This window comes from Gorilla gorilla, chromosome 1, assembly GCF_029281585.2.
Source record: "Gorilla gorilla gorilla isolate KB3781 chromosome 1, NHGRI_mGorGor1-v2.1_pri, whole genome shotgun sequence".
In the NCBI taxonomy this organism is placed as follows: Eukaryota; Metazoa; Chordata; class Mammalia; order Primates; family Hominidae; genus Gorilla; species Gorilla gorilla.
In genome coordinates, this window is record NC_073224.2 from 147234894 (window position 1) to 147248429 (window position 13536).

At 39.2% G+C, this 13536-nt stretch overlaps 1 protein-coding gene across 14 annotated transcripts in view; it reads left to right on the forward strand.

Moving 5' to 3' along the window:
* The window catches only part of EVI5 (ecotropic viral integration site 5), a 277795-nt gene that overhangs the window by 58752 nt on the left and 205507 nt on the right, over positions 1-13536 (forward strand). The gene's annotated exons all lie outside the window — the stretch shown is intronic.

A 13536-nucleotide genomic window follows, 5' to 3' on the forward strand; every position in this document is an offset into this window, starting at 1 on the left:
CTTACATTTGTGATGTGTTGAACTTCTTATGGAGTTATAGTTTTCTTCAAATGTGGAAATTTTGGAGCCAATGTTTTCTTCAAATAATTTTTTGTCCCTTTCTTGCCTCTTCTTTAGAGACTCTAAGTACACACATATTAGGCCACTTGAAGTTGTTCCACAGCTCACTGATGCTTTGTTCATTTTTTGGAAAGTTGCTACGTATTCAAATTCACTAATACTGTCTTTTGCCATATCTAAGTTGCTATTAATCCCATCTAGTGTATTTTTTATCTCTCACATTGTGTTATAGTTTTATCTTTAGAAGTTAGAGCTGAGTGTTTTTTAATATGTCTCTATTAAACTTTTGAATATATAGGATACAGTTATAATAACTTTTAATGGGCTCTCTGGTCATTCTAACATTTGAGTTAATGCTGGTTTGCTTTTGATGGATTGATTTCCCCCCCACCTCATTATTGGTTATGCTTTTCTTCTGCTTTGCATGCCCGATTTTTTTTTTTTTTAAACAAAATCTCACTCTGTCACCCAGGCTTGAGTACAGTGGCGTGACCACGGCTCACTGCAGCTTTGACCTCCTTGGCTCAGGTGATCCTTCGACCTCTGCCTTCCAAGTGGCTGGGACTACAGGTGTGTGCCATCATGCCCTGCTAATTTTTGTATTTTTTGTAGAGATGGGGTTTCACCGTTGTTACTCAGGCTGTTCTCAAAGCCTGATAATTTTTTATTGAATACCTGAGATTGTGAATTTTATCTTGTCGTGTTTGACTATTTTCTATTTTCCTATAAATATTCTTGAATTTTGTTCTGGCATGCAGTTAAATTACTTCAAAAGAATTTGTTCTGGAGTAATACAGAGCCTGGGACTATTATTCCCCCCTACTGAGGCAAGACCCTTTTGTGTACTCTTCCCAGTGTGTCTTGAAACAGTAACTTTTCCAGTCTGGCTGGTGAGGATAGGTATAATTCTCTACCATGTGTGAATGTTAGCCATGGTTACATCTAATCTTTTCTGGTGGTTGATTCTCTGGCCATGGATAGTTTCCTTACGTGAATGCATTGATCGGTTCCCAGCTGAATATTTGATGGAGATCTACCTATCTCTGAAGATCTGTGTATAGTTCTTTCATCTGGTCGTGACCTGTGAACTCTAGACACCTTGGTCTCACTGCCATTGAGTACCTGAAATATGGTTTATCTGACTTGCAATGACTCTTCTCATCATCTCCTCAATTCAGGGAGCACACAAGACTGTATCTCAATTTTCCCCACCTGTTATAGGGCCCAGTAACTGAATTTCAATGTGGTTAAAATGGCAGTCACAGAGTTTACTTTACTTATGTCCCGAGTCTCAGGAATTCTTCTCCAATGCTGCCTGTTGTCTAAAGTCTTTATTTATATATATATTTATTTTTTTTAAAGACAGGGTCTTACTCTGTTGCTCAGGGTGGAGTGCAATGGTGCCATCACAGCTCACTGCATCCTTGACCTCCTGGGCTCGGGTGATCCTTCCACCTCTGCCTCCCGAGTAGCTGGGACTATAGGTGTGTGCCACCATGCCCAGCTAATTTTTGTACTTTTTATAGAGATGGGGTTTCGCTGTGTTGTCCAGGCTTGTCTCGAACGCCTGGGCTGAAGCAATCTGCCCACCTTGGCCTCCCAGGGTGTTGGAATTATGGGCATGAATGAGTGTGCCAAGCCTAAAGTCTTGAAAATCATTGTTCGATATAATTTAATGTATTTTGTTCAATATTTTTTGGTTTCAGGAAAGAGGGTAAATCTAGTCTCTATTATTTAATCACGGCAAGAATGAAATAATTTTTCATATAAAGTTTTGTATTTTCCTTTGGCATGGTATCGGAGGAACCAGCCCCCAGTGTTTCAACGTAGGTTCTTTTCTATTTTCCCTAAGTGTCGGCTGGTCTGAGAAATAAAGAGAAAGAGTACAAAGAGATAAATTTTACAGCTGGGCCTCAGGGGGTGTCATCACATATTGGTAGGACCGTGATGATGACCCCGAGCTGCAAAACCAGCAAGTTTTTATTAGGGATTTTAAAAGGGGAGGGGGTCGAAAAGGGAGTAGGTCACAAGGATCACATGCTTCAAAGGGCAATAAAGATCACAAGGCAAGGCAAAATTAGAATTACTGATGAGGGTCTATGTCCCGTTGTGCACGCATTGTCTTGATAAACATCTTAACAGGAAACAGGGTTCGAGAGCAGACAACCAGTCTGACTAGAATTTAACAGCCTGGAATTTCCCAATCCTAGTAAGTCTGAGGGTACTGCAGGAGACCAGGGCGTATTTCAGTCCTTATCTCAACCGCGTAAGACAGACATTCCCAGAGCAGCCATTCATAGACCTACCCACAGGAATTGCATTCCTTCCCCAGGGTTATTCCTTGCTGGGAAAATAATTCAGCGATATTTCTGCTACTCACTTTCTGCAAGAAGAAAAATATGGCTCTGTTCTGCTCGACCCTGCAGGCAGTCAGACCTTATGGTTATCTTCCCTTGTTCCCTGAAAATCGCTGTTATTCTGTTCTTTTTCAGGGTGCACTGATTTTATATTGTTCAAACACACATATTTTACAATCAATTTGTACAATAGTGATCCTGAGGTGACGTATATTCTCAGTTTACGAAGATAACAGGATTAAGAGATTAAAGTAAAGACATGCCTAAGAAATTATAAGAGTATTGATTGGAGAAGTGATAAATGTCCATGAAATCTTAAAATTTATGTTCAGAGATTGCAGTAAAGACAGGTGTAAGAAATTATCAAAGTATTAATTTTGGGAACTGATAAATGTCCATGAAATCTTCACAATTTATCTTCTTCTGCCTTGGCTCCAGCCAGTCCCTCCATTCAGGGGCCCTGACTTCCCGCAACAGCATGGGAAGAAGTCTGAAAAGAATTAGAAAAATTGATTTATATTATTTGACAATTAGATATTGGAGTTAATATCATATATAAATATATTGTGAATGTTACTTCTGCTTAGCTTTAAAAAAATGTACTGCTGAGGTAATTATTGAAGTAATTTTATAATTTTACTGCTGAGATAATTTTTACTTTAAATAGACCTGTCCTCAGACTTGGTCCCTTCCTATTGAGATGGAGACAGACAACAGTAGCTTGAAGGAAATTCACAGGGAACAGGATTAGGAACTATAGATTTTGAGTCTGGCCCAATTGAGCCCCAGGAATAGGACCTAATATCAACTCATGCAAACCTGGTGATAGAAAATACTGCTTTCTTATGATCATTTCTTAGGAAGCCCTTTTAAAGGTTTTCTTTGGCTCTCAGCACTCAGTGGGTAAGGTAGAAAGCTGGGTGTGCCACATGATAACTTTTTGTGGGTTTAGTGTGTGTATATGTGTTTTGGTTTTAACTTTTTACCCCTTTGTTTACTACATTTGAAAGATTTTGAGCAAATCCTCTGGTCAGAAGTTTTGGGAAGAGATAGTCTTTTAAAATAATATGTAGATTCTGAAAGTTTCTTGGATAAGATGAAATTAGAAGAGGATCTTGAAAGATCAAAGTGGAGTGTTAGGTTGTGTGAGGGCTGTTATGAGCAAATAGGTTCTCAGAAAAGGAAATGAAAGGGACTGTTAAATAGAGCAAAAGGAGATATGTGATAGAAAAATGGTGGGAAAACCAAACACTGCATGTTCTCACTCATAGGTGAGAATTGAACAGTGAGAACACATGGACACAGGAAGGGGAACATCACACACTGGGGATGGTTGTGGGGTGGGGGGAGGGGGGAAGGATAGCATTAGGAGATATACCTAATGCTAAATGACGAGGTAATGGGTGCAGCACACCAACATGGCTCATGTATACATATATAACAAACCTGCACGTTGTGCACATGTACCCTAAAACTTAAAGTATAATAATAATAAAATTTAAAAAAAGATATTGATCAAAGGATATGAAATTTCAGTTAGATAAGAGGAATAAATAAGTTCAAGAGATCTGTAGTATAATACAGTTACTATTGTTAATAACAGTATATTATATTCCTGAAAATTGCTAAGAGAGTAGCTTTTGTGTTCTTACCACAAAAAAAAGTATGTGAGGTAATGAGTATGTGAATTAGCTTGATTTAGCCATGTGGTACATGATAAATATATACAATTTGTATTTGTCAGCATAAAATATAATTTTAACTAATTAAATAAAAATAGTGGGACATGAAGTTGGGGCAGGACTGACAAAGTAAAGCACAGACAGTGCTAAAGGGTATAAAGGATTTTTAAGTGTTCAGTTGGTTATTATATACAAGGATGAAGTAGTTTCCAGTAAAGATAACTTCTGGTATAGATTTTGTAAGTGACCAAAGTTGAATTTATTTTTATGGTTGTGATCAATAATTACTGTGCAACTAAAATACACAAAGCATTATATTAAAATTGTTGTAGGTAAGGTGTGGTTGTAGATGAATTGCTTATTCCCAAACAATTCACAATTTACCCCAGAATACCAGATGTGTTTAATATATATGTTGACAACTAAGGAATAATTACTGGAGTTTTAAAAAAAATTATTGTTATACTTTAAGTTCTAGGGTACATGTGCACAACGTACAGGTTTGTTATATAGGTATACATGTGCCATGTTGGTTTGCTGCACCCATTAACTCATCATTTACATTAGGTATTTCTCCTAATGCTATCCCTCCCCCAGCCCTCCACCCCTTGAGAGGCCCCAGGGTGTGATGTTTCCCTCCCTGTGTCCAAGTGTTTTCATTGTTCAATTCCCACCTATGAGTGAGAACATACAGTGTTTGGTTTTCTGTCCTTATGATAGTTTGCTCAGAATGATGGTTTCCAGCTTTATCCATGTCCCTACAAAGGACATGAACTCATCCTTTTTTATGGCTGCATAGTATTCCATGGTATATATGTGCCACATTTTCTTAATCCAGTCTATCATTGATGGACGTTTGGGTTGGTTCCAAGTTTTTGCTATTGTGAATAGTGCCGCAATAAACATACGTGTGCATGTGTCTTTATAGTAGCATGATTTATAATCCTTTGGGTATATACCCAGTAATGGGATCGCTGAGTCAAGTGGTATTTCTAGTTCTAGATGCTTGAGGAATTGCCACACTGTCTTCCACAATGGTTGAACTAATTTACACTCCCACCAACAGTGTAAAAGCATTCCTATTTCTCCACATCCTCTCCAGCATCTGTTGTTTCCTGACTTTTTAATGATTGCCATTCTAACTGGCTTGAGATGGTATCTCATTGTGGTTTTGATTTGCATTTCTCTGACGACCAGTGATGATGGGCATTTTTTCATTTGTATGCTGCATAAATGTCTTCTTTTGAGAAGTGTCTGTTTATAACCTTTGCCCAGTTTTTGATGGGGTTGTTTGTTTTTTTCTTGTAAATTTGTTTAAGTTCTTTGTAGATTTTAGATATTAGCCCTTTGTCAGATGGGTAGATTGCAAAGATTTTTTCCCATTCTGTAGGTTGCCTGTTCACTCTGATGGTAGTTTCTTTTGCTGTGCAGAAGCTCTTTAGTTTAATTAGATCCCATTTGTTAATTTTGGCTTTTGTTGCCATTGCTTTTGGTGTTTTAGTCATGAAGTCCTTGCCCATGCCTATGTCCTGAATGGTATTGCTTAGGTTTTCTTCTAGGGTTTTTATGGTTCAGGTCTAACATTTAAGTCTTTAATCCATCTTGAATTACTTTTTGTATAAGGTGTAAGGAAGGGATCCAGTTTCAGCTTTCTACATATGGCTAGCCAGTTTTCCCAGCATCATTTATTAAATAGGGAATCCTTTCCCCATTTTTTGTTTTTCTCAGGTTTGTCAAAGATCAGATGGTTGTAGATGTGCGGTGTTATTTCTGAGGCCTCTGTTCTGTTCTGTTGGTCTATATCTCTCTTTTGATACCAGTACCATGCTGTTTTGGTTACTGTAGCCTTGTAGTATAGTTTGAAGTCAGGTGGCATGATGCCTCCAGCTTTGTTCTTTTTGCTTAGGATTGTTTTGGCAATGTGAGCTCTTTTTTGGTTCCATATGAACTTTAAAGTAGTTTTTTCCAATTCTGTGAAGAAAGTCAATTGTAGCTTCATGGGGATAGCATTGAATCTATAAATTACCTTGGGCAGTATGGCCATTTTCACAGTATTGATTCTTCCTATTCATGAGCATGGAATGTTCTTCCATTTGTTTGTGTCCTCTTTTATTTTGTTGAGCAGTGGTTTGTAGTTCTCCTTGAAGAGGTCCTTCACATCCCTTGTAAGTTGGATTCCTAGGTGTTTTATTCGATTTGTAGCAATTGTGAATGGGAGTTTGCTCATAATTTGGCTGTCTGTTATTGGTTTATAAGAATGCTTGTGATTTTTGCACATTGATTTTGTATGAAGTTGCTTATCAGCTTAAGGAGATTTTGGGCTGAGACAATGGGGTTTTACAAATATACAATCACGTCATCTGCAAACAGGAGCAATTTGACTTCCTCTTTTCCTAATTGAATATCCTTTATTTCTTTCTCTTGCCTGATTGCCCTGGCGAGAACTTCCAACAGTACTTTGAATAGGAGTGGAGAGAGAGGGCATCCCTGTCTTGTGCCGGTTTTCAAAGGGAATGCTTCCAGTTTTTGCCCACTCAGTATGATATTGGCTGTGGGTTTGTCATAAATAGCTCTTATTATTTTGAGATATGTTCCATCAATACCTAGTTTATTGAGAGCTTTTAGCATGAAGGACTGTTGAATTTTGTCGAAGACCTTTTCTGCATCTATTGAGATAATCGTGGTTTTTGTTGTTGGTTCTGTTTATGTGATAGATTACGTTTATTGATTTGTGTATGTTGAACCAGCCTTGCATCCCAGGGATGAAGCCCACTTTGTCATAGTGGATAAGCTTTTTGATGTGCTGCTGGATTCGGTTTGCCAGTATTTTATTGAGGATTTTTGCATCAATATTCATCAGGGATATTGGTCTAAAATTCTCTTTTTTTGTTGTGTCTCTGCCAACCTTTGGTATCAGGATGATGCTGGCCTCATAAAATGAGTTAGGGAGGATTCCCTCTTTTTCTATTGATTGGAATAGAAATGGTACCATCTCCTCTTTGTACCTCTGGTAGAATTCGGCTGAGAATCCGTCTGGTCCTGAACTTTTTTTCGTTGGTAGGGTATTAATTATTGCCTCAATTTCAGAGCCTGTTATTGGTATATTCAGAGATTCGGCTTCTTCCTGGTTTAGCTTGGGAAGGTGTATGTGTCCAGGAATTCATCCATTTCTTCTAGATTTTTCTTGTTTATTTGGGTAGAGGTGTTTATAATATTCTCTGATGGTAGTTTGTATTTCTGTGGGATCGGTGGTGATATCCCCCTTATAATTTTTTTATTATGTCTATTTGATTCTTCTCTCTTTTCTTCTTTATTAATCTTGCTGGAGGTCTATCAATTTTGTTGATCTTTTCAAAAAACCAGCTCCTGGATTCACCGATTTTTTTTGAAGGGTTTTTTGTGTCTATCTCCTTCAGTTCTGTTCTGTTCTTAGTTATTTCTTGCCTTCTGCTAACTTTTGAATTTGTTTGCTCTTGCTTCTCTAGTTCTTTTAATTGTGATGTTATGGTGTCAATTTTAGATCTTTCCTGCTTTGTCTTGTGGGCATTTAGTGCTATAAATTTCCCTCTACACACTGCTTTAAATGTGTCCCAGAAATTCTGGTACATTGTGTCTTTGTTCTCATTGGTTTCAAAGAACATCTTTATTTTTGCCTTCATTTTGTTATTTACCCAGTAGTCATTCAGGAGCAGGTTGTTCAGTTTCCATATAGTTGTGCGTTTTGAGTGAGTTTCTGAATCCTGAGTTCTAATTTGATTGCACTGTTGTCTGAGAGACAGTTTGTTGTGATTTCTGTTCTTTTATATTTGCTGAGGAGTGCTTTACTTCCAACTATGTGGTCAGTTTTGGAATAAGTGCCATGTGGTGCTGAGAAGAATGTATATTCTGTTGATTTGCAGTGGAGAGTTCTGTAGATGTCTATTAGGTCTGCTTGCTCGAGAGCTGAGTTCAAGTCCTGGATATCCTTGTTAATGTTCTGTCTTGTTGATCTGTCTAATATGACAGTGGGGTGTTAAAGTCTCCTTTTATTATTGTGTGGGAGTCTAAGTCTCTGTAGGTCTCTCAGGACTTGCATTATGAATCTGGGTGCTCCTGTATTGGGTGCATGTGTATTTAGGATAGTTAGCTCTTGTTGAATTGATCCCTTTACCATTATGTAGTGGCCTTCTTTGTCTCTTTTGATCTTTGTTGGTTTAAAGTCTGTTTTATCAAAGACTAGGATTGCAACCCCTGGTTTTTTTTTTTTTTGCTTTCCAATTGCTTGGTAGATCTTCCTCCATTCCTTTATTTTGAGCCTATGTGTGTCTTTGCATGTGAGATGGATCTCCTGAATACAGCACACTGATGGGTCTTGACTCTTTATCTCATTTGCCAGTCTGTGTCTTTTAATTGGAGCATTTAGCCCATTTACATTTAAGGTTAATATTGTTATGTGTGAATTTGATCCTGTCATTATGATGCTAGCTGGTTATTTTGCCCATTAATTGATACAGTTTCTTCATAGTGTCGATGGTCTTTACAATTTGTCATGTTTTTGCAGTGGCTGGTAACGGTTGTCCTTTCCATGTTTAGTGCTTCCTTCAGGAGCTCTTGTAAGGCAGGCCTGGTAGTGACAAAATCTCTCAGCATTTGCTTGTCTGTAAAGGATTTTATTTCTCCTTCACTTCTGAAGCTTAGTTTGGCTGGATATGAAATTCTGTGTTGAAAATTCTTTTCTTTAAGAATGTTGAATATTGGCCCCCACTCTCTTCTGGCTTGTAGAGTTTCTGCTGAGAGATCAGCTGTTAGTCTGATGGGCTTCCGTTTGTGGGTAACCCGACCTTTCTGTCTGCCCTTAACATTTTTTCCTTCATTTCAACCTTGGTGAATCTGACAATTATGTGTCTTGGGGTTGCTCTTCTTGAGGAGTATTTCATTAATTTGAACTTCAGTCACTGATATCCTTTCTTCCACTTGATCGAATCGGCTATTGAAACTTGTGTATACATCATGTAGTTCTCATGCCATGGTTTTCGTCTCCATCAAGTCATTTAAGGTCTTCTCTACACTGTTTATTCTAGTTAGCCATTTGTCTAATCTTTTTTCAAGGGTTTTAGCTTCCTTGTGATGGGTTCGAACATCCTCCTTTAGCTCGGAGAAGTTTGTTATTACTGACCTTCCGAAGCCTATTTCTGTCATCTCCTCAAAGTCATTCTCCATCCAGCTTTGTTCCGTTGCTGGCGAGGAGCTGCGATCCTTCGGAGGGGAAGAGGCGCTCTGGTTTTTAGAATCGAATTGGCTATTAAAGCTTGTGCATGCATCACGTGGTTCTCATGCCATGGTTTTCAGCTCCATCAAGTCATTTAAGGTCTTCTCTACACTGTTTATTCTAGTTAGCCATTCGTCTAATCTTTTTTCAAGGTTTTTAGCTTCCTTGTGATGGGTTTGAACATCCTCCTTTAGCTCAGAGAAGTTTGTTATTACCAACCTTCTGAAGCCTGTTTCTGTCAACTCCTCAAAGTCATTCTCCATCCAGCTTTGTTCTGTTGCTGGCGAGGAGCTGCGATCCTTTGGAGGGAAAGAGGTGCTCTGGTTTTTAGAATTTTTAGCTTTACTGCTCTGGTTTCTCCTCATGTTTGTGGTTTTATCTACCTTTGGTCTTTGATGTTGGTGACCTACAGATGGGATTTTGGTGTGGATGTCCTTTTTGTTGATGTTGATGCTATTCCTTTCTGTTTGTTAGTTTTCCTTCTAACAGTCAGAACCTTCAGTTGCAGGTCTGTTGGAGTTTGCCAGAGGTCCACTCCAGACCCTGTTTGCCTGGGTATCACCAGCAGAGGCTGCAGAACAGCAAATATTGCTGCCTGATCTTTCCTCTGGAAGCTCTGTCCCAGAGGGGCACCTGCCTGTATGAGGTGTCAGTCAGCCCCTACTGGGAGGTGTCTCCCAGTTATGCTACATGGGGGTCAGGAACCCACTTGAGGAGGCAGTCTGTCTGTTCTTAGAGCTCAAACACCATGATGGGAGAACTACTGCTCTCTTCAGAGCTGTCAGACAGGAACATTTAAGTCTGTGGAAGTTTCTGCTGCCTTTTGTTCAGCTACGCCTTGCCCCCCAGAGGTGGAGTTTATAGAGATAGCAAGCCTTGCAGCACTTTGGTGGGCTCCGCCCAGTTTGAGCTTCCTGGCCGCTTTGTTTACCTACTCAAGCCTCAGCAATGGTGGACGTCCCTCCACCTGCCAGGCTGCTGCCTCACAGGTCGATATCAGACTGCTGAGCTAGCAGTGAGCAAAGCTCTGTGGGTGTGGGACCCACCGAGCCAGGCGCGAGATATAATCTCCTGGTGTACCATTTGCTAAGACTGTTGGAAAAGCACAGTATTTGAGTGGGAGTGTCCCGTTTTTCCAGGTACAGTCTGTCACTGCTTCCCTTGGTTAGGAAAGGGAAATCCCCCGACGCCTTGTGCTTACTGGGTGAGGTGATGCCCCGCCCTGCTTTGGCTCGCCCTCTGTGGGCTGCACCCACTGTCCAACCAGTCCCAGTGAGATGAACCAGGTACCTCAGTTGGAAATGCAGAAATCACCCGTCTTCTGTGTCGATCACACTGGGAGCTGCAGACCAGAGCTGTTCCTATTCAGCCATCTTGGAACACGCCTCCTTACTAGAGTTGTTGAAAGATGTTCAGAAAAGAGATTTTGACAAGAACTTGAAGAAATAAAAGGAGCAGAAGTTTAAGTCACTCTTTATTCTTGTGTGGAAGTACTAAAAAATTTGAACTTTTGGGTTCAAATTTTGAGTCGCGTGTGTGTATTTTTAAAAATCATTGAAACTGTCAGGGCATGGTGGCTCATGCCTGTAATCCCAGCACTTTGGGAGGCCGAGGCGGGTGGATCACCTGAGGTCAGGAGTTCGATACCAGCCCTGACCAATATGGTGAAACCCTGTCTCTACTAAAAATACAAAAAAATTAGCTGGACATGGTGGCAGGCACCTGTAGTCCCAGCTACTTGGAAGGCTGAGACAGGAGAATTGTTTGAACCTGGGAGGCGGAGGTTGCAGTGAGCCGAGATCGTGCCACTGCACTCCATTGTGGGCGACAGAGCGAGACTCCATCTCAAAAAAAAAGAAAAAAAATCATTAAAACTCAGAATCCATGGGAAGGATTTATATGTAGAGAATGAGTCTTGTTTTGCCTTGGGAGAACAATCCTGGTGGAAAAACATCTCTCTGACTTTAGTTAAAAGTAAAGGTTAGGTGCAGTGGCTCATGCCTGTAATCCCAGGATTTTGAGAGTCCGAGGTGGGAGAATTGCACGAGGCCAAGAGTTCAAGACCAGCCTGGGCAACATTTGCAAGACCCCATCAGTACAGAAAATAAAAGAATTAGCTGGGTGTGATGGCATGTTCCTGTAGTCCTAGCTACCTAGGAGGCTGAGGCAGAAGTATTGCTGTAGCCCAGAAATTCAAGGTTGCAGTGAGCTCTGATCACATTACTATACTCCAGCCTGAGTGACAGAGCAAGACCCTCTCTTTGAAAAATAAGATTAAATAAAGTAAAATGACAAACACTAAGCTTTAGTGCTCTTCTTCCTGTTCTGTCCTATCGCCCCACCAACTAGTAAGTCTGGGGAAAACTTGCAAGGATAATAATTTAAATTCTCTCTACTTCTGTGGTTTGTAATATAGATATGTAAGTTATATATCTAAAGTAAAAATTATGAGATGCAACTTACACTTTGTAGCATAACAAAGTAGATGCTTTTATTTAGGATTTATTCTTCCCTTCCCCAAATGTAGATGATTCTCTGGTTGTGTTCACTCTCTTTGATTCAGAAAGTATAAAAATAGCAACATTTTAGAAAATTAAAATTTAAGAAACATGAAAATATCAAATTCTATGAAGAAACTTTTTTCTTTTCATAGTTTTACTGCAGCTATTACTTTTTAAAAATAAGTGCATGTAGCAACCCCAGAAAGATGTGAAGAAATGGTTTAATGTAATGTCAAAGATCTATTTGATGAAAGTTAATAATTGATAGCTTTAAAGTTGAAATCGGATAGCTTTTTTTTTTCCCCTTGTGTGTTAAATGTGCTTTTCTTTTTTCATTTTAAAATCACAAAGGCTTTGGCAGAGATGAATTTATGGAGGTAAGTCTCCAGTATAATAGGATTGCATTTTAATTAAGGAGGGGAATGTTGCTAATTTAAATTTTGAGTGAGCCATTATTTGCGTGGTTTAAAACTTTGGCATTGCAGCCATATTTGTTCCGTTTTATATTCTGTTATTTGGAATCATATTTTGCTTTTTAGCATATTTTGGGGGCTGAGATATGAGAATGAAGAAAAAGAAGTGGTTTATTGATTTATGAGACAGGGTCTCACTCTGTCGGCCAGGCTGGAGTGCAGTGGTGCAATCTCGGCTCACTGCAACCTCTGCCTCCTGGGTTCAAGTGATTCTCTGACCCCAGCCTCCCAAGTAGCTGGGATCACAGGCATGCACCACTGTGCCTGGCTAATTTTTGTAGTTTTTGGTAGAGATGGGGTTTCACCATGTTAGCCAGGCTGGTCTCAAACTCCTGACCTCAAGCGATTGGCCCGTTTCAGCCTCCCAAAGTGCTGGGATTACAGGTGTGAGCCACTGCGCCTGGCCAGAAAGGGTTCTTTTTAAACTAGCAAATGTATTTTATGATTTTTAAAAATATAGTCAACAGGAATCTTTGAAAACTTAATTTATATATCTTTATATCCTACCAAAATCTAGATCTAGTATGGTCTAGTATGGTCGACCATATTGTCTACCATAAAATGGAAAAAGAAAAGGCAATACTAGACAATACTAGTATTGTGTAGTATGGTAGCCAGTAACCATATGTGGCAATTGAGTACCCAAAATCTGGCTGGTTTGACTTGTGATATGCTGTAAGAGTAAAATATGTACTAGATTTTAAAACTTGATTTGAAAAAGAGACTATCTTGGTAATTGAAAAAATTTTGTTTACCTGTTGAAGTGACATTTCAACTGTATTTGATAAAATAAATTATTAAAATTAATTTCAGGCTGGGCCTGGTGGCTCACTCCTCTAATGGTAGCACTTTGGGAGGCCTAGGTGGGAGGATTGCTTAAGCCCAGGAGTTCGAGACCAGCCTCTCAAGACCCCATCTCTATTTAAGATATATCTTAATATATATATCTTATATATATTTTTTTCATCTTTTTTTAAAAGCTTTTAATTGTAGTGATTAGAACATTTAGCTTTACATAAGTGGACTGCATTATATCTCTTTTGGACAGGCTGATCTAGATGATCTAATGTCCATCTTATATTTATAATTTTACCACCATAGCATTACCTCAGTTTTCCTGAGGATACTCTCCATAAAACATCCAGCAACACCAAGGAAGTGAAGAGCTTGCAAGCAAAATAGATACTTTCAAGTCTCTATTTAAAAATTCATGTA